We start from the raw sequence: 24,878 nt of genomic DNA on the forward strand, positions 1-24,878 counted from the left end.
CAGCAACACCAGATCCTTAACCCACTGTGCTGAGCTGGGTATCGAACCTTTGTCCCAGGGCTCCCAAAATGCTGCTGATCCCATTGTGCCACAGCAGGAACTCCTGATCTTGTATTCTTAATATTGCTGAATTCATTTAATAGTGCTCATAGTTTTAAATGGATTTATACGGCTTTTCTATGCACAAAATCATGCCAGCTGTGGATAGAGAGAGTTTTACATCTTCTTTCCCAATCTCAGTGCCTCTATTTCATTTTCTTGACTAATAGCCCAGCTAGAACCTCCAGTACAGTGTTGAATAACTGGCTGATAGTAGATATTCTTCTCTTGTTCCTGATCTTGAGTGGGGAAGCAATCACTCTTTCACCATTAAATTTGGCGTTAGCTATGGGGTTTTGTAAATCCACATTGCCTGGTTGAGGAAATTTTGTATTTTTGTTTGTTTGTTTTTGTTTCTATTCCTAGTTTGTTGAGTATTTTTATTTTATCAGTAAGAAGCATTGGATTCTGTCAAACACTGTTTTTGATCTATTGAGATGATCCTCTGTTTTGTACTGTTTTCTCTTGATACAGTGTATTACTTTAATTGAACCAGTCTTGCATTTCTGGTATAAATCCCAGTTGGTCATAGTGTGTAATCATTTTTGCATGCCCCTGGATTTTGTTTGCTAGTATTTTTAATGAGGATTTCCACATCTCTATTTATAAGAGATAATGGTTTATGATTTTCCTTTATTGTGCAATTTTTCTCTGGTTTTGGAATTGGACCCCATGCAATAGTTTGTGAAATATTCCCTTCTACATATTTTTTCTTTTTGGAATTTTTATGAAGAATTTATATTAGTTCTTCTTTAAATATTTGGTAGAATTCACAGTGAAACCACAGGCTTTCTTTATGAGTAAAGACCTAGGCTTTCTTTATGAGTAAATATTAGTTATGAATTTAATAGCCTTCTTTTTGTAAATCTATTCAGAATTTTTAATTCTTCATGGGTCAGTTTTAATAGTTTGTATCTTTCTATAAACTTGTTCATTTTACCTAGCTTACCTAATTTATGGACATAGAATAATCCATACTGTTCCTTTATATTGTATTCTTTTCTGTAAGATGGGCATGATATCTTCTCTTTCATTTCTGATTTTAACAGTTTGACTCCTTCCACTTTATTATCTTAGCACTCATTCTAAAGGCTTGTCAAAGAATCAACTTTTGGTTTTATTGATTTTCTCTATTGCTTCCTATTCTCTATTTTACTAATTCTATATTCTTTATTATTTTATTCCTAATGCTTGCTTTTGGCTTAATTTACTTTCTTTTCCAGTGTCTTAAAGTGACAGTTTAGGTTATTGATTTGAAATCTTTCTTTGCTATTTTAATATAGATATTTACAACACTAAATGCCTAAGCACACTTTAGTTGCATCTTGTGGGTTCTGATATATTTAATCTTCATTTTAATTTATCTCAAAGTATTTTCTAATTTTCCTTTGATTCATTGGTTATTTAGGAGTGAGTTAATGTTTACATATGTGTGAATTCCCCATAATTCTCCGTTATTGATTTCTGATTTCAATGCATTGTGATCAGACAACACACTTGGTACGGTTTCAATCATTTTAAATTTATTGAGGCTTGCTTTATAGGAGGAGCATGTCGTCTATCTTGGAAAACATTTTATGTGCCAAGGGTGTTTATTGGTTGGAGACCTCTATGCCAGTCTTTTAAAAATGTGTTCCATTCTAGTGAGTATTGCAATTTCACTGCGGTTTTTATTTATGCTTCTCTGCTAAATAAATATGTTAACTATTGTTTCATGTGTTTATGGGCCATTTATGGATTGTCTTTTATGATGTGTCTTTTTAAGTTTTGCCGTTTTAAATAAAATGTGTGTTATTATTAAGTTGTAAGAATATTATACATCTGGGATACTTTTCCTTTGCCAGATATGCGTGTATAGCAAGATTTTTCCTTCCATTCTTTAGCTTATGCTTTCATTTTCTTAAGATGTCTTTTGAAGAATTAAAGGTCTTACTTTTGATGTCACTGAAATTATCAACTTTTTCTAACACAATTAGCTTTTTCTTATCTATATAGCTTTTGTACCCAGTCTAGGATCTTTGTCCTACCTCAAAGTTATGAAGATGCCTTTCTATGTTTTCTCAAGGTGTTTTATAATTTTTTGGCCAAACTCACAGAATATGGAAGTTCCCAGGCTAGCGACTGAACCTGTGCCACAGCAGTGACCCAAGCCCTAATAGTGACAGTGTTGGCTCCTTAACCTGCTGAACCACCAAGGAATCCCAAGACACTTCAAAATTTTACCTCCTGTTCTTAGATCCATTTAATTGTATAGTCCATTTAATTTTTCTTATATGATGTAATTGAAGGGTTGAGATTATTTTTCATTTTTATGATTTGGATATCCAGCTTTCCAGACTATTTTTTAATATTCTTAGACAGTCTTTTCATGAATTGAATTGCTTTGATGAGTTTTTGCAAAACTAATCGGACTTACATGTGTGGGTATTTTGAGACTAACTATTCTTATCCACCAATCAATATGTCTATCCTTATGCTTATACCACAATATCTTAATTAGTATAACGTTCTAGTAACTGATTCTCTTTTTTTTTTTCATATTTCTGGCTATTTTCTTTTTCTTACTTGGCCTCTTTTATATATATATTAGAAGGTTTTCAATTTCTTTTCAATATCTGTGTGTGTGTTTTGTTGTTGTTGTTTTGTTTTGTTTTTACTGGTAGGTATTTGCTCTGAAAGAGTTTATATAGCAGGTCCAAGATTGTTATCTTTAAAGAGAACTGCCTGCAAGATTGACCCGTAGGTAGTATCTGGGAATGCGGTTGGTAAACAGTTACCTACATCTATATAAGACTTTTTCTGACTGATTGGACACTTGCCCTGCCTAGATTATTTGCACAATGTTGTTTATGCTGCACACCTGGTTTCTTCCTGGACGTCTGCAGTATCGGTACACACTAGGCAGAAAGTGCCTATATCACTGTCCCCAGTTAAAACTTATGGGCTTCCTCAGGCAGAAGCATCACACACATGTTGTTACATATGCATTGCTTGGGGAATACTGTGTTCTGTGAGACCCCTTATGAGAGGGGAGCGAGCATATGGGAGCTTCATATGGATTCCTATGAACAGTACTTCTTATGATTCAGCCATGTCTCCTCACTGTGTCTCTGTAATAAATACCAGCTGTGAGCCCAACTTGTGCTAAGTCCTGTGAGTTCTTCAAGGGAATCTCTGAAGGTGAGAGTGGTCTTAGGGACCCCAGACACATTATTCTGTTCCAATCTGTTGTTGCTAGTATACAGCAATATACTTTATTTCTGTATGTTGACCTTGTATTATATGACCTTGATAAATTCACTTATGAATTCTAGCAAGTTTTTGTATATGCCTCATATTTTCTACATGGACAATTATACTATCTGCAAGTAAAGATAGTCCTACTACTTATCTTCTAATCTATAATCTCTTTGAGTTTTATTTCCTATCTTATCGCCCTGGTTAGGTCTCCTATGGAATGGCAGTGGTAAGAGTAAGCATTCTTGCCTTATTTCTTATTGATGGTGGAAGACCTTCATCCTCTCATTATTAATTTAGTATTTATATTTTCAGGTTACTTATGATTTAATGACTTTTTGATTGCTTGATCTTTTTCTAAAAGCCCATTTCTCCCAAAGCGAAGATAAGACCACAACATGTATTGTGTGGGTAACTGGAGACCAAAGATTGAGGAGAAGGTCTTTATTGATGAGAATAAAAATAATTGAAAGGTGATATTGTGGTATCAGAATAACCACTTTACATCTTTTGCAGTTTTTCCTCTAGCATGCCTTTTTTCTTCTTCACTTATGTATCTCCTAGTTCCTTGCCCAATGCTTAACATTGGACTGTCCAAAAATTACAACTTCTAGAATACTGGAATCAAAAGTCAACACTCTAAGGGATTATTATTAATTTTGTCAGATGTCATAATTGTATTTGGTAATGTAACATCAAGAGCATTCCTTTTAACAAAATATTCTGAAGTATTTCCAGGGAAAATGATGGAATATCTGGGACTCACTTTGCAATAATCTAGCAAACAACGATAGTAACTAAAATGGTATTGTCAGAATATTGATAACTATCAAAGCTGGGTGCTCTGTATAGCATACTAAAAAAAATATTTTAAAGATATCAGTCACTTATGCTTAAGTTTTGAGCCCAATAGATAAATTTTGGCTTGGGGACTTTTGCTGTCCAAGTTCCAAGAATTGAAAATCATATTTGCCAATTAATTTTTTGTAACAGATTACTGAGAACTGTAAAAGATATTGGAACTGACAAATCATCAAACAGTCATTGGAAGGGAAACCCTTGTAGAAAGAGCAATTTACTTTCCAGGGCTTAACTCACTGGCCCACCAGGGTCCACCTTCTATTCGTATTGATTCACCGAGATGCTCAGAACACTGTGGGCCTTCTAGATGCCAAATCTGATTTTCATCTCCTCATGTTATGCTAAATGTCTGCCTCCTTTTCTAACGTATCTTTTAGTTTCCTGTCCCTTTGCTTTGCCTCTGTCCCACTTAGCTAATGTAAGAAACCATCCCCTAGGTTAGTAGTATAAACTAACAATTGCATCATGCTCACGGACCTTGGTCAGGGATTTAGAGCATGGGGAATAGCATGTATTTTCTCTATGATGCCAGCGACCTCACCGAGAAAGACCTGAAGCCTGGGCAATGAGACAGTTTGGGGCATGGAATCAACTCCAGGCATCCTCACTCATCTATGTAATTGCTTATTTTGACTACTGCCTAAGACCTCTACCAGACCTCTACCAGGTAGTCTCTCCAAGGAGTCTTTCTCATGGCCCCTTTGGCTTCTTCACAGCAAGGCGGCTGGTTTCCTATGAAGCTATGATAGAACCCCATCCTATGAAGCTGCAATAGAACCCCATCCTATGAGGCTGTGATAGAACCCCATGCTGTGAAGCTGTGGTAGAACCCCATTCTGTGAAGCTGTGGTAGAACCCCATCCTATAAGGCTGTGATAGAACCCCATCCTGTGAAGCTGTGGTAGAACCCCATCCTGTGAAGCTGTGATAGAACCCCATCCTATGAAGCTGTGATAGAACCCCATCCTATGAAGCTGTGGTAGAACCCCATCCTGTGAAGCTGTGATAGAACCCCATCCTGTGAAGCTGTGGTAGAACCCCATTTGATACAAGTGAAGATGTGATACAGCCCTACCTGACACAAGTGAGGCTATGATACAGTCGCACGCACTGGGAGGTTGTCAGTGTCAGTGTGCATGGGAGTCATTGTCAAGAGATCTATGGAAACACGGTCCCTTAGCCTCATAACACTCCTCCATGCTTCTCCTTCTTTGAAATTTCCTTCTTACCCTTAGCTTGAGCTCTTTTTCTATTCACTCCTTAAGGGTGATAATCTCCAGAATGAGTCTGGCCTGGATCCTTTTCTCTTTTCTCTCTGCTCCTTCTCATTTTATCTCCTTCTGTGTCACAGCTGCAACTCCTACCACGTGTAGCTACAGTGAACCAGATAACAAGTGGGTGTATATCATGAGCTTCAAATCCAAACATCTAACTGTTTTAAAGACCCCTGTTTTAGTGCCCTATAGGCCACTTTACATTTATGTTACACCAATGGAATCCATCATGCATGTCCTGAATTCCTTACGACAGGGAATGGCACCACTCTCCTGTTGCCCAAGACAGAAAATTGTAAGTTATCTTAGATTATTTCTTTTTTCTTTTTCTTTTTGTCTTCTTAGGGCCACCCCCACAGCATATGGGGATTCCCAGACTAGGGGTTGAAGAGGAGCTGCAGCTGTCGGCCTACGCCACAGCCATAGCAATGCAGGATCCAAGCCATGGCTGCAACCTACACCACAGCTCACGGCAACGCCAGATTCTTAACCCACTGAGCGAGGTCCTTAACCCACTGCGTCCTCACGGATGCCAGTCAAATTCATTTCCACTGAGTCACGACAGGAACTGCAGATTATTTCTTTTTATTGCATATATATTTTCAATCAATGTCCAAGCCCAAGTCTTTTAAGGATTTCTAATCCTTCTAAATATCTTGTTAATACTTGTATTTCTCCCCATTCCCACTGTCACTGCCTGGTTGAGGCACATATTATCTCTTACTAGGATCATTGCACTGTTTTTCTTCCTCATCTTTTGTCTTTAGGGTTGCCTTTCTCTGCATCATCCTCCTTTCTGCTGCTAGAGGGTGCTGTAGGTCAGATGTACCTGATTATGTTATTTCCTTGCCCAGATGTTGCAAAAGGTTTCCCTGGCTTCTCAGGAATATCCTAAAAGCTTTTTGCTTGTCATGTTTAGATACCTGCCCAAATGTACACACAAAGTACTCCTCATTCTCTCTGCTATTTCACTTTCAACCTCAGAATCGACATATTACTTATAAATTGCTCTTAAAATGCTATATTCTTTTCTGCCTCTGAGCCTTTGCACATGCCATTCCACTTGCCTGGAATACTTTTCCCCTTTGGCCTCCTGGGCTCTTCATTCATGTTGGGCTTTTTAAAACCTCAGCATGGAGTTCCTGTCGTGGCTCAGTGGAAAAAAAATCCGACTAGCATCCATGGGGATGCAGGTCGGATCCCTAGCCTCACTCAGTGGGTTAAGGATCCCGCATTGCCATGAGCTGTGGTGTAGGTCATAGACGCAGCTCGGATATCGATATCGAATTGCTGTGGCTGTGACATAGGCTGGCAGCAACACCTCTGTTTGGACCCCTAGCCTGGGAGCCTCCATATGCTGTGGGTATGGCCCTAAAAAGAAAAAAAATTATAAAAACAATTTTAAAAAGAAATGTGAAAGTTAAAAGAAATAAAAAAATAAAACCTCAGCATAAGTGTGACCTCTTTTGTGAACCTGTCCTTAATAAGCAGCCCCCCTTCACCCACACACATAGACATTCCATGCAAAACCAACAACCGCAAGAACTCCGTAGCCATGTGGATGCGATACTTTGATGGTCATTATCATTGCATCTGTAGCCCCTCCAAGTTAAAAGGCCATAGTGTGTGATAATGGCTCTATTCCATAACTCTGTGGGCTGTAAGCCTCTTCCTGTGAGAACTCTGCCTCCGTAAGCTCTTATTTATTAATTCCATCCACAAACAATGACTGGTATCTCTTACTACCTGTCAGTCACTGTTGTGGGGACCCAGAGTCATGGGGAACAGGGCTGCATTCATAGCCTGTCCCTCGCTCATGGTAGGTTTTCAGAAAACCTGTGATGCCTGTTTTAATAAATAATGAACCATCGTAGGTGCTCGCTCACGTTGCTCAGGGCTGATGAGGAGAAAGGCACCTCCTTGAATCTCCACCGGGGTCCTTAGGGAAATCCTTCTGTGCACACTGGGCGGGGATGGTGATTTACCAGTTTACATAAAGCAAGTCAGTAAACCTCAAGTAGGCTGGTAAAGCTCCCTTGATCTAAAGGCTGTTGACGTCCACATCCCGCAGGAAGAACAATGGCCAGCATCGTGAAATGGTCCAGGCTTCTCTGACAGACATGAGCCATCTGCATCACCCGGGCCAGGTCCAGCTCTTTTTGCTTTTCCAGCTGCACTGGCCCGCCCGCCCCAGCACATCTCCAGCCCCTGTGCTGTTCTCCTGGGCTTCCTTGTGGATTCTCTTGTGATTCGTCTCTACTTGCTTCCGGTCGTGTAGATGGCTCTCAGATTTCAAAGCCACAAAGACACATGCTTCCCCATTTTAGAGAATCTGCTCTCCTTGCCCTCTGGGCTACGGAGACTCTGGGGGGGGGGATCATGCTGGAGGCAAATAACATTATTTCACTTTTTGCAGCTTTTATCATCTGGGGGGGCCCTCGATGGCACTGTAGACATTTTTAGAGTGGGCATCAATCTTCATTTAATTTTATTCAATGTGTGCTGCTTTAAAAGCACCCCATTGCCACCACGTATCACTCCTTTAGTAACTGAATTCTGCTACCAGCTATAAAGGAACGACCTTGGATGTGATCATTTACAGCTTCAAAATGGCCACATTTGATTGGTTAAATGTTCTGTTACCTCAGTTAGTCCACACACCAATTACTGGAGCATAATCACAAGCCTGAAGGAACTTTTCCTATAGGGAAGTAACATTGCTGCTTTTCTCAGCATGTTATCATTTCTAACTAAATATCTGATAATTCCTAGGTAAATAAATTCTGTGCATACCAAGGCACAATGTACTCCCCCCAAAGGGAAATCATTTTTATAATACATATTAGATGTTTTTCACCATTCTATGTATGCAGATAGATTTTTTTTTTTTTTAGCTGCACAGAAGTTCCCAGGCCAGGAATTGAACCCGTGCCATAGCTGTAACCACAGCCACAGCAGTGACAAGGCCAGATCCTTAACTCGCTGAGCCACAGAGGAGCTCCTCAGTCTGTTTTATTAGACACCTAGCAACACAGAAGCCTGATGCCCAGAAATAGTCTGCGAAGCGTGATTCCGAAGCAGGAAACATAAGACCCAAATCACAACTAGGTGATATCTGCTCACCACATATAGGTTAAGCCTGGGCACATTTTTGTTTTAGGTTTGGAATAGGGTTAATTACATCATCTAGGACGCCTTCATGAACCTAGAGCCCTGTGAGTTCTCACAATTAATATCAAAAATTAACCTCACATGTGATGAAAAGAACTGGAAAGCTGAGAATTCCTTCAAGTGTTGAAAAACAGCCTTGTGATATTAATACCATAGATGAAATTTATTTTTATTAACTCCTACATCTAAAATTTCAACCAGTTTGCTTCAAGCCCACACCTTATAATACTGTGATGTTTTATTGCCAAAAGTAACTACATATTGATATTTCAGAAATGCCGCAGGGCCTTTATGTAACTAGTTGCTATTTTACCTCCTCCAAATAAATAATGCTTCCTGTTTTTACTTTTACTTATCTGGAATAAGTAGCTATTGACATCCACCGAGTCAGTATAAAGATTTATTTACCTGAATGCAGATATTGACCAATAGGGAGCCTGGCTCAGTGTTTATATTGAAGGACAATAAATTGGGGTATTGACTGGGCTGAGACATCAATATTTGCATTGTTGTAAACATTTAAAAAAAATCTCCATGAAATATTCTGCAGAAATCCTCCTGTCATCAGAGAAGCTGAACTAGAGCTGTTTGGGGAATAGCTTGTGTCTGGAAGCGAGGGGGTAACTGGAAATAGCTATAAATTGTTTCAGTTTCCAGGTTTACCCAAAGACACATTTTTTTATGGTACTAGATAATGGTGACTTCTGGGAGCTTTCAGATGCCAACACCAAACCCCACTTCCAAATAGAAGGTGTTTGTCCAAAACTGCTCCCTGAGCAGAAAGAGTCTCCATGTGCAGCTGAACGTCTTAAGGAAACTCACATTTTCTAAAGAATCTGATCCTAATACAGAAAAACATCATTAATTCCAAGTAGACTGATTCATACCTATGGATATGGAGACTCAACTGGGATGAAACTTTCCTTTATGTTTATAGTGGAAGGAGGATGATTTAAAACAAAGCTGGGCAGGTAAAATGAGAACTCGAATATTTATTTGACTAAAGAGAAAAATCACAAAATCTCATAGCTACCTGGGAACACCTGTGGGCTCCTGTAAAAATGGGGTGTGTGTGTGTAGTATTTGTAACTTGTAACCAATTGTTTGGGTGCATATGGGGTTCCACGTTTGCCAACATGCCTTCACATTGTTGTGTGCACTTGGAAGAAATAAGACACGGGCAGTTTCTAAATAGAGTGTAGAAAGTAAGCTTCTGGCTAATTCATAACTCCTGATGGTTTCCACATTGGTAAAGCCATAACCTTGCCTGGGCCAGCCCAGTAATACTAGGGGAGTGATTCTGGGTAATGAGGAGCCCTCTTTTGCAGAAGCACAGGCTCAGTGTCATATGCGGCATCTGACGCCCCAGGGTCTTTGCAAAGAAAGGTGACTCTGACAGAGATCAAAATGGGATGGCTGTTAACATTCAAACATGAATTTGGGTGAAAAATTTGGAATTTTTAAAGTTTTTGCATCATGGGTATATTCCTAGAGGTCGAAAAATAGGGGGAAAAAAAAAGCGAGGAAACATCCTATAGAACTTATAACATCCTATAAAACATCCTATAAAACATACATCTCTCTTCAAGGCTCCTTTTATTTATTTATTTTATTTTTTTTTTTTGGCCATTTCTTGGGCTGCTCTCACGGCATATGGAGGTTCTCAGGCGCTAAGGGTCCAATTTGAGCTGTAGCCGCCAGCCTACGCCAGAGCCACAGCAACGCGGGTTCTGAGCCACGTCTGCAAACTACACCACAGCTCACGGCAACACTGGATCCTTAACCCACTGAGCAAGGCCAGGGATTGAACCCGCAACCTCATGGTTCCTAGTCAGATTCGTTAATCATTGCGCCACGATGGGAACTCCCAAGGCTCTTTTTCATAGCACCCTGTCCTAAGTCTCAGGAATGATGGTGCTTTTGCTGAGAAGGCTGAAGGAGAAGCCAGGATGGCCAAGACTTAACTGGGCCTGTCCCTTTAAGTGGAAATTTCTCTGCTTGGAGTGGTATCTGCAAATGAAACACTCAGCTCTTACCTGGCTCCCCTGGCCAGTCCCTGTTCTGTCGCCACCCTAGAGTCTCCATTCCTGTCTCCTTCCCTACCTGTCCTGGCTCTTCCCTGCTCCGGTCTCCTCACTCCCCCGCCCCCTCCCTTTGGGGAAGCTGCCCTGTGCAGGTCCAAAGCGCTTGGTTCTCATGCAGGTGGACCTGTGTCCTGACCTCCAGCCTCAATCCCCTGGTTTCTGGAAAGGACAGTGGTCGTGAGTATTGAATACAATTAAATAGGTGGAACATTGGACAAGTGGGAGACCTGCAACCAATGAGAATCCGCCTCCCTTCCCTTGGTTTCTGTTTACCTGCGGGAGAGCAGACATATGCAAGGTTCACCTGCTTACTGGGGTTGCCGTAACAGAGGACCACACTCTGCGGACTTAAGCAGAGGACATTGCCTTCTCAGAGTTCTGGAGGCTGGAAGTCCAAGACCAAGGGCAGGGCTGGCTGCTTCTGAGGGCTCTCTCCTTGGCTTGGAGATATCTACGCTCACTGGGTCCTCCCTCCAGGTGTGTCTGTGTCCTAATATCCTCATCTTACAGGGACCAGTCGTGCTGGATGAGGGTCCACTCTGATGGCCTCATTTTACCTACATTGCCTCTTTGGATCCCATCTCCAAAAAGGCACATTCTGAGGTACCAGGTGTGGGGGCTTCAGCATGTGAATTTGAAAGTGGGCGGCACTGGGAGTTCCTGTCATGGCTCAGTGGAAACGAATCTGACTAGCATCCATGAGGATGCAGGTTCAATCCCTGGCCTCGCTCAGTGGGTTAAGGATCCGGTGTTGCTCTGAGCTGTGGTGTAGGTCGCAGATGTGGCTCAGCACTGGTGTTGCTGTGGCTGTGGTGTAGGTTAGCGGCTACAGCTCTGATTCGACCCCTAGCTTGGAAACTTCCATATGCCGCTGGTGTGGCCCTAAAAAGACAAAAAACAAAGACAAAAGAAAAGAGAAAAAAGAAAAAAGAAAGTGGGCAGCATAATTAGGTTTATAACAACAGTCCCTCCATACCTTCTGCTTCCCCATCTCCAGGGTCACCGGCCTGCAGGGGCTGTGGGGTTTCCTCCAGGCCCCTGGTAACCTGTTTTGAGTCCCAGCCCTGCAAATACCACAGTCATCAGGCTCACACTGGAGCCTGAGTAACCTGGGGGTCTGAGCTCACAGTTTTGCCAGGTGGACAGGATGAGGAAAGCCCAGCTTAAAGGTGATGAGGGCTGGCTCACCTGGGGAGCCACGAGAGAAGGGGTAGAGTCCATTCTGGGGCTGCTCTTGCAGGACATCAAGGAGCCACAGGGGCCAGGGTCACAGGCTGAGGGAAAGCTGTTCTGCCCTGCTTTCTCTCCATCCCACCCAACCTCTTGCCCCCTCTCCCCTGACGCCCCTCACAGGACTGAACTTGCCCCCTGCCTTCTCTGTGGCTTCACTTGGGCATGAGCTGGAAGAAATCCTGGCATGTCCCATCCCACACCCAGCACCCTCCACCCTGTGATCATCAGAAATCACTGCTCTGAACTCTCCTTGCAGCTCTTTCTTCTCACCCTTTTGAGCCTTTTTAAATTGCCATATACATCCTGAAGAGAATGGAGTGGGAGTTTCTTGGTCCAAATGAAACCGTCCTCCTTTGCATCCCTGCCCAGCTGGCCCCTCCTAGCATCGTCTCTCCCTCTGCCCTTCCCCGGGCTGGGCAGCTGACTGCCATCAGGTACGGCCGGATATGGCCATGGTATCCCCCCGGGCCTGGCTTGCTGTGTGATTTGGCACTCACCCCTGCTTCTCCTTTAGAGGTATGTCCTAGAGGCTCCCCTGGGATCTGATTTGCAAAACCAGTTTTACTCTTGGGTCCGAGGCTACAGCTGAGATGGTTTGTTTGTTTGTTTTTTGGTCTTTTTAGGGCCACACCTGCCACCCGTGGAGGTTCCCAGGCTAGGGGTCGAATTGGAGCTGAAGCCACCAGCCTACGCCACAGCCAAAAGCAACGTGGGATCCAAGCCATGTCTGCGATCTACACCACAGCTCATGGCAACACCGGATCCTTAATCCACTGAGCAAGGCCAGGGATCGAACCCATGTCCTCATGGATACTAGTTGGGTTCGTTAACCACTGAGTCATGATGGGAACTCCAATATGGTTTATTCTTAATAGCGCATCCCTTTCTCAGAGAAGAAATGATCTTCCCTTCTCCCCTGCTGGCCCTGTGGCTGCCAGTTCTCCAGCTCTCAGCTTCATTCTGCCCTTGATGGATGAGTCTCATTCTGAGGGGTCTTTACCATCCCAGGCACAGTCGACACTCCTGTGCATGGGGCTCTGGTTAACACCATCTCTGTGTCTTAGCCCAAGGCACTCTGAGACCAGAGCAGCTATGCTTAGGACTGGCCCTGGGTAGGCAATGCTGGGGGTTGCATGCAAATTTAGAGGGATCCCCTGTGAGGAAGACCGATCACACCAAGTGCTGCCCCCAAAGTCGTGGTTGCTGGCTGACAACTGACCGTGAATTAGTACCTTCAGAGTGAGTACCTGGGTTCTGAAAAATATCAGCCTCTAAGATTAAGGCAGGCTTCTACAATTCAGAGGATGCTCCTACATATGTAAAGCATTTAAGTGAATCTATAAAATATAGCATAGATATTCATTCCCTCTCATTTCAAAGGGAACATCAGATAAGCAACTTTCCCCAGAGAGCACCGTGACAAACTGGAACCCATACCAGCCAGGTGCCTGACTGCAGGATGCCCCGTCTATGACAGCAGGTGAAGTGGTTTAAAGGCTGAAAGTCCATAGGAGTTCTTTCCAAATGGCCTTGTGTCTCTGGTGCTTACTTAGAAGAGGGTCTTGTTTGAAGGATTGGAAGAAGATAAGAAGGAAGGAGATGTAGGTAACAGAGAAGTACCAGTGAGGAGAAATTGGGGAGAGAGAACACAGGATAACACTCACTGACACAGAATGACACAGAGGGACACAGAATGATGCAGAGGGACGCAGAGTGACACACATGAACATAGAATGACGTAGAACACAGAATGACATAGAGATCACAGAATGATACACATGGACACAGGATAACACAGAGAGAACATAGAATGACACACATGGACACAGAGTGATACAGAGGCATCACAGAGTGACACATGTGGACACAGAGTGATACAGAGAGATCACAGAATGACACACATGGACACAGAGTGATACAGAGGCATCACAGAGTGAGCACAGTGACACATGGATACATAATGACACAGAGAGAACACAGAATGACGCAGAGGGATCACAGAATGACATATGTGGATACATAATGACACAGAGAGAACACAGAATGACACACTCCAGTCCTCGTCATCACCACCCCCACCCCACAGGGAGCTGTTGGAAGTCACTTGCTTCTGTCCCTCTGCTGTGTGGCTGTGGCTGGAACTTCTTGTACCCCATCACCACCATGTCTGACCAAGCTTGGACCTCAAGGCTCTCATCCAGGTGCTGTTGCCAGAGGGTATCTGAATATGGGTGGAGGGAACACAAGCTTGGTTGTCAGGATGACTGGGGCCTCTAAAGACACCCAGTAGGGGGTTGGGACAGGAACATTGCACACAGGTCCCGCTCAGGGCAGTTCCAGCCAGATTGAAGTTACTGACCACTATGCCTATGATGTCACCATAAAGGCCACCACATCACATTTAGGAAGGCCTGGCATCAATCCCTGGACTCCCCAGGAGCCTAGAAGCCCCCTTGTTCTGCTTTTCCTGGGCGTCTACCTCTTTATCCTTCCCTTGAGATGTTTTTCTTTTCCAGCACTCTGCCCCCCTTACTCTTGAACGGACTCAACCATAGCAAACTTCTCCCTGATATGTGAACCAAGACTTTCTCCTTCCAGTTCCTCTTTAGTATATATCTATCCTCCTAAATGTTCTCTGGACCCACAGCAACCCCTCAGGTGGTAGATGCCAGTACATGCTAACAAAGGCTCCTGGATTCCTTTGGGGTGTCATATCTGTCTGTCCCCAGTTTTTAAGCCATGGAGGCAGGGCAGCCTCAGTTCTGTTTGGTGCAGAGCCCAGTGTTGGTCTCGTGCCCAAACAGTGGTGCGCTCATGATGATCATAACCAGAGTCATGACTTGGGTCATCGGAATAGGCTAAGCTTTCCAAATGCTTCTGTTCCATGATGTATAGATAGGATAATGGCAGGAGCGTGGGGCACTTGATTCAGAAGGTCTGTCTGAGGACATGTCCGCCTATGATTGAGAGGCAGCTTCTTTGATCCAGCGCTGTGTAGTGTGTCAGGCCAGGCGTGCGTGTGACCCAGCAGAGGGCCCTTGAGTTGTATAGGTGTTGCACTATGAGTGCATATGAGGTTGAGGTTCTGTGACTTCCTGGGGAAAAAAAATATATCCAGTTTATCAGAGAAAACAAAACACTAAAATGACTTGAAAAAGGGATCTGAGAGACTGAACAACCTCTAGAGAATATCATTATAGGATGTCAAGTGCAAATGAATCAGAGACTTGTGATTCCATGAATGTTCCCCAATACAGAACATCTGAAAAAATAGACTTAAAGGGAAATAAATGGCAAACTAAGTATTCTGCTAAATAAAGAAAGAAATTGTGCTCACATATACGCATGTGTGAGCATGCATGGGAGTGTGTCTCAATAACTTAAAAATGTATGAGCTTATGATCTGTGTATGCCCAAGAGGGTGAATGTGAATAAAAAGAAAAAGTGTTCTGGGGACGTGTTTGGTGTATGTGTGTCTATTCTGAAGAATAATGTGGGCTCTCCATCCAATAAACATTTATGTGGTTGGCAGGCACCATGTGTATTATCTCTGGAGACAAGACTGTTTAAAAGTAAAATTTTAGTTACTTTATATGCTTTGTGAAAACATAATCTCCTCTCTAGTCAAAAAAAAAAAAAAAATTTCACAGAGCCTTGAATCCGTGTTTCTGTGGGAACTGAAATAGACAGTTTACCAACCAGACAGCCTAGGCAGGACACAGGCACAGGGTGGAGAATGTGACGTCAGTGGATCTAGAACCCAGAGCCACAAGCCTCAGAGGGTCGTGAGCTCCCCAGGAACCCACAAGCTCTCTGGGGGAACACTGAGTTTCTCAGCGCGTGGAAGCTCCAGATTTCCTTAAAGGACAAGTTGAGTTTAAGATGCCTTAAAACTTGGGTACCTCCAAGATTCTGATGCAGGATGAAATATCATTTGTTTGGCATCTTTATTGTACCGTGTACTTTGTTAGTTGCTAAAGTAAGCTATGTTGGTGCGTTTTTTGTTGTTGTTGTTGTTGTTGTTTGTTTTTTTTTTTGTTTTTGTTTTTGTTTTTTTTTTTTTTTTTGTCTTTCTAGAGCCGCATCCAAGGCTTAATGGAGGTTCCCATACCAGGAGTTGAATCAGAGCTGTAGCTACCAGCGTACACCACAGCCCCAGCCATGTGGGATCTGAGTTGTGTCTGCAACCTACACCACAGCTCATGGCAATGCCGGATCCTTAACCCACTGAGTGAGGTTCAAACCCACTTCCTCGTGGGTACTAGTCAGGTTCATTACTGCTGAGCCACAATGGGAACTCCTGTTCTTCTATTTTCAAGTTCACTGACTCTTGACTCTGTTATCTCCATTCTCCTAGGGAGTTTATCTATGGAATATCTAAAATTCAGTTCTGAATGTTTTTGTTTATTGTTTTATGGCTTCTAGTTCTCTGTTGAAAGGGCCTAGGTTCATACTCATCTTAAGAGTGCTCACCTTCATTTTGTGGGACGTAGTTATACTGTTTGGGGGGGCATGCCACACACATTCAGGTGTGAGCCTGAAGATTGTATACATGCTTTTGGGGGACCCCTTTTTAAGCTCCCATAGGCCCTCTTCCTTTGCCCTCTGACCAGAAAGCAAAACCATTCACCTCCTGTGAAGTGAATGGTCTCATTTCTTGTGACTGCATCAAACTCCAGGGAAAAGTGGTGCAAGAGAAAAAAAGAGAAGAAAAAAATGCAGCTGAAATTTCTTCACGTTCTTCTAAACACAGGGAGGGGCCCCCTGGTTCCTCTGGTCACATAGAAGGATTTTTTTCAAGCTTTAGGTAGCCACAGCAGCTGTGACCATTGCTGCTGGACTGCAGTTTCAGGACACAGGTTCACGATAGGGAAGAGCCAGGAGGGAAAAAGGGACAAAACAAACAACAAGAGCAGAAGGAAAGGTCCCTCATCCTTTCCATCCTGCAAGTTTTCCCTTCCGCCATCTTCAGACCAAAAAGAGATTTATCTCAAAGTTTGTTGTTTTTTGTTGGTTGTTTTTTTTTTTTTTTTTTTTTTAGTTAGCATCTACTAGGCAGTTTCAGAATTCTGGCTGCTCTGAGTCTAGGCCAAAAAAAAAGGTAGGAGGAAAGAAAAATACCAGGAAACTTAACCACTGTTTTAGTCCTTCTTCAAGTTTTGATTCACACCCACCCCCCCACCTCCCACCCCCGCCACCACCAATTCACCTCTTATTGTTTACTTTTCAGAGTCCTCAGATTTTTTTTTTAATGTGTTTTGTCTATGGAGACAGGTTGAGTATGACTTCCAAAATATCTAAAACGAGCAATGTGGTCAATACAGGTGCTATTTGTTAAAGAGAAAAACTGAAGGGAAATAAAGTTTGAAGGAGTTAAGAGTTCCATGTTGGATGTATCAAATTTGGGAGACTTCCAAGTGACTGTTTTAGGTAAGGTTAATGCATATGGGGGTTCAGGGCTCCTGTAAGATAAATAGGGGGGGTTCCCACTGTGGCTCCGCAGTAACGAACCCCACTAGTATCCATGTAAGGAGTGGAAAAGATCCGTTAAAGGGTGTTTATCTTAACTGGAACAGTGAGTGCTGTAGAGAATCAATGCTACTAACAATAACAGGTTGAATCAGTCTGTTGCCTTTTTTTTTATTATCACCATGCATGTGTAATTTTAAATACTATCTGAGAACAGACATCCCCACTGTCCTGCCCTTGACAAACCGTTAATATAGGAAAAAAGGAAGCTGAGAGTAATAGGTAAAGGGATGACAGAGCCAGCTATGTGATTTAAGCCTCTTAAATTATAGGGGTGCATTCCTTCATTTGGAGTCTCTGCATATGCATTTAGATGTAGAGTGGGTTACTTTAATAAACCCTGTCTGTACAAGTATGAACAAAGAACTGATGTAAATTATAAATTTGTTGAGAGCAGGGAATACATCAGAAATACTTTATTCATTTATTCACTTAATAACTATATATATGCATTATATAGACACAACTATATATTATGAATAACTATATGTTTCACATCCAGAAGTATTATCTTCCTTTTATGAACTTTCAGTCTGAAGGGAGAAATAGGTAAATAATCCTTTGCAATATGGTATAACAGGCGTGATCATGGAGTAAACCCTGGGTGTTTAGGGTATAAAGTGAAAGGGGACAAGGAGGTGTTATCTTAAGGGCACCAGAAAGTTTAAGGGAGGATTTTCACAAGAGGTGACATCTGAGCTGTGACCTGAAAGAAAAGGATGTTTCAGATGGTAGTAAAACTGGAGACGAAACATAAGATGGCATTCTTTGGAGGTTTTCTGTGAGATTTGACTCAAGCATAGAAATATATTCAGGAAACGTGGTAATGCAATAAAGAAGGGTTGAGTCACGATGGGCCTTATAGGGATGTATGCTGAGTGTGTCTGACTTGATCAGACGCCATACCTACCTCATAGTATTATTGAAAAATAAAAATAAAATAGCTAATGCGTGTAAACAAGTTTTGTCTGAGCTTTAGAAAGTCAGAGTCTATTGCAATAGTCTCCAAAGTAAAAGATGACACATGCAAAAATGAGAGAAGAGGATAGATTCAAGATCTATTTCAGAGGTAGAATCAACAAGACTTAATGATAAATTCAGTATTACGGTCAGGAAGACCGGTTGAGAATGACTTCCGGAATATCTGAAATGAGTAATGTGATCAATAAAGGTGCTATTTGTTAAAGAGAAAAACTAAAGGAAAATAAAGTTTAAAGGAGTTAAGAATTCCCCGTTGGACGTACCAAATTTGGGAGACTTCCAACTGACTATTTTAGGTAAGGTTAATGCATATGGGACTCCAGGGCTCATGAAAGAGAAATAAGGAGTTCAGTTGTGGCTCAGTGGTAACAAACCCAAGTAATATCCATGAGGATGTGAGTTTGATCTCTGGCCCTGATCAGTGGGTTCAGGATCCGGCATTGCTGTGAGCTGCAATTTAGGTGGCAGATAAGGCTTGGGTCTGGCATTGCTGTGGCTATGGTGTTAGCTGCAAGTCTGATTCGAGCCCTAGAGTGGGAACTTGCGTATGAGGCAGGTGTGGCCCTAAAAAGACAAAAGAGAAAGAGAGGGAGAGAGAGAAGGAAAGAAAGAAAAAAAGAAAGAGAGAGAAAGAAAGAAAAAGAAAGGGAAAGGAAAGGAAAGGGAAGGAAAGGAAAGGAAAGAAAAGAAAATACAGTGAAGATATAAACTTATGAGTTATTGCCATAAACATACATGTATGAAATCATGAAATATATGACATTGCCTGGGAAATTATTGGACCGTGAGAAAAGAAAAGAATGCCTGAATCCCAACACAGAGAGGTTGCATAAAATAGGGAAAGTCAATAAAGGAGATTTTTGAAGGAGCATCAGAGCAGTAAATGAACAACCAGGAAAATGTGTCATTATAGAAGTCGAGAGAAGACCCTTTAAAGGAGTGTCATGGATTCCTGCCAAGAAGTCTCTTAAGAAAACACTAAGATGTATATAATGGATTTGGCAACTTGGCCATCATTTAGTGACCTGGATGTGTGTAAGTTCAGTGGAGAGATGTGGGCAGAAGCTGGATTGTGCTGATCGAGGTATTAATGTGAGGCAAAGAATTCATGGTAGCACATTTGGACAAGAGTCCCAAGAAGTGTGGCTGTGAAAAAGAGCCTGAAAAGAATGGGGTCATTGGACAGCAGAGGTGTCAAGGCAGATGAGTGTGAAAAAAAATATGTATAGGTAGGTCACAGCTGTGAACTACACCTGGGAGAGCAAACTGTAATTTATGTGTGACTACTAAATTACTAAATTAGTGTGACTACCCAGAATGATGTGTTTTAAAATAATATTTATAAAAAGTATAAACAGAGAAGAGATTGGTGGTTGCCAGAGACTAGGGGTTGGGGGTTGGCCAAATGGGTGAAGAGGGTCAAAAAGTACAAACTTCCAGTTTCAAAATAAATAAGTCCTACAGTGCAGTGTATTCATGGTGACAATAGTTAATAGCATGTATTGCATATTTGAGAGCTGCTAAGAGACTAGATCTTAAAGTTTCTCATTACAAGGAAAAAAGTCTCAGTGGGTATGTTGATGGATATTAATGAGACATTGTGGTGATCATCTTGTGATATCAAAAATATTGAATCATTGTTATACACCTGAAACTAATATAATGTTATATGTCAACCATGCCTCAATTTTAAAAATCCTTAAGGAATAAACAAACAAACAGTGAGAGAAGTACACCTATGGTGAGAGTCCAGTAGAGCAAAAGCAGATGAAGACGTAGGAGAAAGTAGAGGTAACTAGTGGAGTAAAGTCCTTGAAAGACGAGAGGGGAAAAAAAAACAACAGAGAGATCAGAAGTAGGAATTAGCATTTTGATACAAGGAAAGACAGACAGCTGTTCTGAGTGACAGCTACTACAGCAGGAACAAAGGTGAAGAAGCTGAGGGTATTTTCCAGTGAGTGATTGCAACGATGAGTCACAACATTTAAGTGTTCTTGAACTTAGAGGACCAGGAGATGGCAAGCACGTATATAGAGGTCTGTAGATCTGATCATGAGAAGATGTCCATCCAGTGGTTTCTGGGAGCCCCCGCCCCATCAGAGGATCATCAGTAGATAATACCAGATGGAAGGAGAGAATGGTGAGGCAGCCATATATCTGCAGAGATTGAAGAAGGGAAAAGTGACCCTTGAGAGTAAAGATCGAGGTTATGAGAACCACTGGAGAACTCCAGTGAGCATGCTCAGTTGAATGCATGGTGGAACCGGGCTACTTATTTGTATGTTTCCAGAGCAGACACAGAGAAGACAGAAATTCAGATCCACCCCACTCTTGTGCATATATCCGGACAAAACTTTCCTTGAAAAAGATACATGCACCCATATGTTCATTGCAGCACTATTCACAATAGCCAAGAGATGGAAACAACATAAATGTCCATTGACAGATGAATGGATTAAGAAGATGTGGTACATATACACAATGGATACTATTCAGCCATAAAAAAAGAACAAAACAGTGCCATTTGCAGCAATATGGATGAAACTAGAGACATACTAAGCAAAGAAAGTGAGAAAGAGAAAGACACATACCACATGACATCACTTATATCTGGCCTCTAATATATGGCACAAATGAAATTTTCCACAGAAAAGAGACTTATGGACTTGGAGAATAGACTTGTGGTTGTGAAGGGGGAGGGAGTGGGATGGACTGGGAATCTGGGGTTAATAGATGCAAAGTATTGCATTTGGAATGGATAAGCAATGAAATCCTGCTGTTTAGCACTGGGAACTATATCTAGTCACTTATGATGGAGCATGATGGAGGATAATGGGAGAAAAAGAATGTATATATGGTGCTCGCTTCGGCAGCACATATACTAAAATTGGAACGATGCAGCATGGCCCCTGCGCAACGATGACATACAAATTCGTGAAGCATTCCATATTTTTTCCTAGATACTCATATTGCAATAGAACAAAGGGTGGGGAAAAAATGTATACATGTAAGGATAACTTGATCCCCTTGCTGTACAGTGGGAAAAAATTTTTAAAAAAAGAATGTATATATGTATGTGTGACTGGGTCACTTTGCTGTACAGTAGAAAATTGACAGAACACTGTAAACCAATGATAATGGAAACATAAAAATCATTTTTAAAAAAGTGAGAAATTCAGATCCATCTAGAACAGGAATTCCTCGGGCTAGTGAAACATATACAGGTAGAGGTGAAGTCATTTTAGGTATTTTCCAGGAAGAGAGGGCAATGATGGGTCATGAAAATCTGAGTTGTCTCAAAATGATGGTCTAAGGGTCAATGAAATCCACTGAGGCCTCAGTGCAGTGGAGTAATTCTTTCTCTGGCAGAGATGGGAAGTCCCAGATGGACTGAGACCTCAGATTCATGGCTTTGGAGGCAGCGTGGTTTCTGACAGGTTCCAGGTATGACTGTGGAGTGGGCCAAGGAGGTGAGCAGAGGAAAACTCTGGAGGTGAGGAAATCAGGAGTGTGAGAACCGGCTTTGGGTAGATATATTTCTGGACAACGGAATCACTGAGAATGATGGCTGGAGTTGGGATGCTGGTGAACAAGCTAAACTGGGAGCACAGGTGCTCTAAGAAGGAGCTCTCCAGAGCTCAGCCCAGAGCAGAGGTATGGTGAGGAAGGGGAGGGGCTGTCATCAGAGGGCATAAGCTTCAAAGGTGCAGGTTTGTTTGTTTGTTTAAGATGTGGTCTAGAAGTTTCATTACAGAGCAAAGATACCAAGAAACAATAAAAGGTATCCTCACCCTCCAGTGGACAGGGAAGGTCTGCAGTGGGACACATTCTCCCAGACTTAGTTTCTCCAAGAACAGGAGGCATGAGAGATTGTGCAGGGCAGGTTCCCAAATGCAGAACAGGAGGGTTTTAAAAGACCATGGAGGAGTTCCTGTTGTGGCCCAGTGGAAGTGAATCTTACTGGTATCCATGAGGATGCAGGTTTGATCCCTGGCCTTACTCAGTGGGTTAAAGATCCAAAGTTGCCATGAGCTGTGGCGTAGGTCACAGACGAGGCTCAGATCTACGTTGCTGTGGCTGTGGCGTAAGCCAGCAGCCACAGCTTCGATTTGACCCCTAGCCTGGGATCCTCCATATGCTGTGGGTATGGCCCTAAAAAGACCAAAAAAAAAAAAAAAGTCTGTGGACTTGAGACATAGGAAAGTATTTAGGAAACAGTGTGACATTGAGGCTACAGAGACTGGAGAGGTCAGACTTATCCATCAAGAGTCTGCAAACTACAGCCTGCGGGCCAAGTCCAGCCTGTCCCCTGCAAGAATGTTTCTTCCATTTTTAAATAGATGAGTGTCCAGCAAAAGAAGAAAGATGTTTTGTGACACAGTAAGATGATGTGATGTTGAAATGTCATTGTCCGTGACAAAGCTTCCTTGGAGTTCAGCTGCTCTCCATCTCCGTGGCAACTTTTGCACCTGCAGCAGCCAAGTTCAGCAGCTGCTCGGTAGGGTGCAGGCCCTCAAGGTTTTTAAAGGAAACCTTGCAGTGTGGCTTTTTACAGAAAACCTTTGCTGATCCTATTCTGTAAGGATGGGTTGTGAAGCCCCTTCCTGGAGGCAGCTATTCCCCAGGCTGGTGCTGGGGTCTTCAGAGCATCCTAGGACACTCAGATTGTGTTCGGCCAGCTGTTCAGCCAGGTAGACTGGTTATGGCCACCTACTCCCATGGGGCCGACAATGGCTTTGAGCTTTGATGAGCACACAGAAGATGGGCTGGGGCTTCTGATTTACCTAAGCAACTGGGGGGATTGCCTTTAACAAACACTTTCGTTCTCCCTACTTTCTCTGTTTGACATATCATTTTATTGTGCATTTGTGCTTTGGTTTTCTCACACTTTTCCTTGTCTGTCTGTCTGTATCTTTCTCCCCTTTCTTCACCAGCTGCTGACTCCATTGTTTGAATTGCCAGCTCCTGTCCGCTCCTTTGCTGCACTGTGGAAGGTGCCAGCAGTCAGGTCTTAGATGTGGCAGTTAGTCCCTGAAGGAAAGAATTAGAACAGAGATAAAGAATAACTCCTGGGCCCTCGGCTACGGTTGTTAGATTTTTCACTTCAAAGACCAATGGTATTTTTGCTTGTCATCAAAGTGTTTCTTTATCCCATCTCTTGGATTGTGGAAAAGGAAGAGAGTGATTAGGTTGGAAGGAGACCAGAGGAAAGGGTGTTAATGCAGTTTCGGCTGAGGACAAGCAGAGGTGGAAAGGACTTAGCACTGTTGGGGCAGCCAAGCCCAGGGATCCTGAGAAAGAAGGGGAAGGGGAGTTACATGAGCACCTGTGAGAACTGGGAGCCTCGTTCATCTCTGTGCATTTTCAGTGTCAACCCTCTTGAAGCACGTGCCAGGGTTTCTCAAGGAGGTTTCCACGCTCCCACATGGCTTTGCCCTATTGGGCCAAGGTCAAGTTCAAGCTCTTGTTTGTTCCACACCCTCAGTTGCCAGCTTCTGTTCCTTGCATGGAGCTCTCATCATAGTGCCTATTAGTGTTTCCACTGCAGAGGCACCCCTCCTGCAGCCGAGGCCTGCTTTGTGTAGATGGCAGCACTTTGCCCCTGCCTGCCTATCCCAGCAAGGTAAAAATCCTAATCACATTCCCTGCAATCATTCCAGTACTAATTGCATATAGACAGAGCCGAATCACCACGCTGATTCCACCCGGAAAAAAAAAATGCAACCGGATTGATGATGACATAAGAAAGCTCTCTGAGATACTTCTGATTAGCTGCTTCTGAAACATGCTGCGTTCTCGCTCATTGGGAGGAAGCAGGGACATTAGCCACAAGAGCTTTTAACTAAGGGTATTTGTGGAGATGCCCAAACCAAGCTCTTTTCTTATTCTCTCCAGGGCTAGCTTGATGAAGGCTTTTCAGTCCCTCTTAGGAAATGTGGGTTAAAATTATTTAACCTTAGGAGGTTTGCAAGGTCTCTTTATGTGTCCAGCCCTGTGTGTGTGTGTGTGTGTGTGTGTGTGTGTGTGTGTGTGTGTGTGTGTGTGTGTGCGCATGTGTATACTCAAAAGATAGATATCTTCTGTTTTCTTAAAAGTCACCAAAGAAGGTTTGAATAGTTCATTATAAGAGTCAGATCAGCCACCAAAATTACAGACAGTTCATTCATTCAGTCTTTGACCATAAGATTATGGGAGTCAGATCAGCCACCAAAATTAGAGTTGGTCAGTTCATTCATTTAGTATTTGACCATAAGATCACTCAGTGCCTTCTTTGTGTTCAACACTGCTATAGATATTGATGAGACAGAGATAAATAAGAGCCCCTTCTCTCTTATAAATCTGAGTGGAGTAAACACACACAGTTACATAACCATGCAGTGGAATTAGTGCAACACTAGAAGCAAAAAAA

At 42.6% G+C, this 24,878-nt stretch overlaps 1 protein-coding gene and 1 pseudogene across 5 annotated transcripts in view; both read left to right on the forward strand.

The window, feature by feature from the left end:
- The window catches only part of NTM (neurotrimin), a 1,001,303-nt gene that overhangs the window by 938,585 nt on the left and 37,840 nt on the right, over positions 1–24,878 (forward strand). The window lies entirely within an intron of this gene.
- Positions 21,327–21,423, forward strand: LOC146399941 (U6 spliceosomal RNA; annotated as a pseudogene).

The sequence above is a fragment of the Sus scrofa genome, chromosome 9, assembly GCF_054392235.1.
Source record: "Sus scrofa isolate SSC_HxYL_T2T_F1_AM1 chromosome 9, Sscrofa_HxYL_maternal_Yorkshire_Landrace_v2.0, whole genome shotgun sequence".
Taxonomy (NCBI): Eukaryota; Metazoa; Chordata; class Mammalia; order Artiodactyla; family Suidae; genus Sus; species Sus scrofa.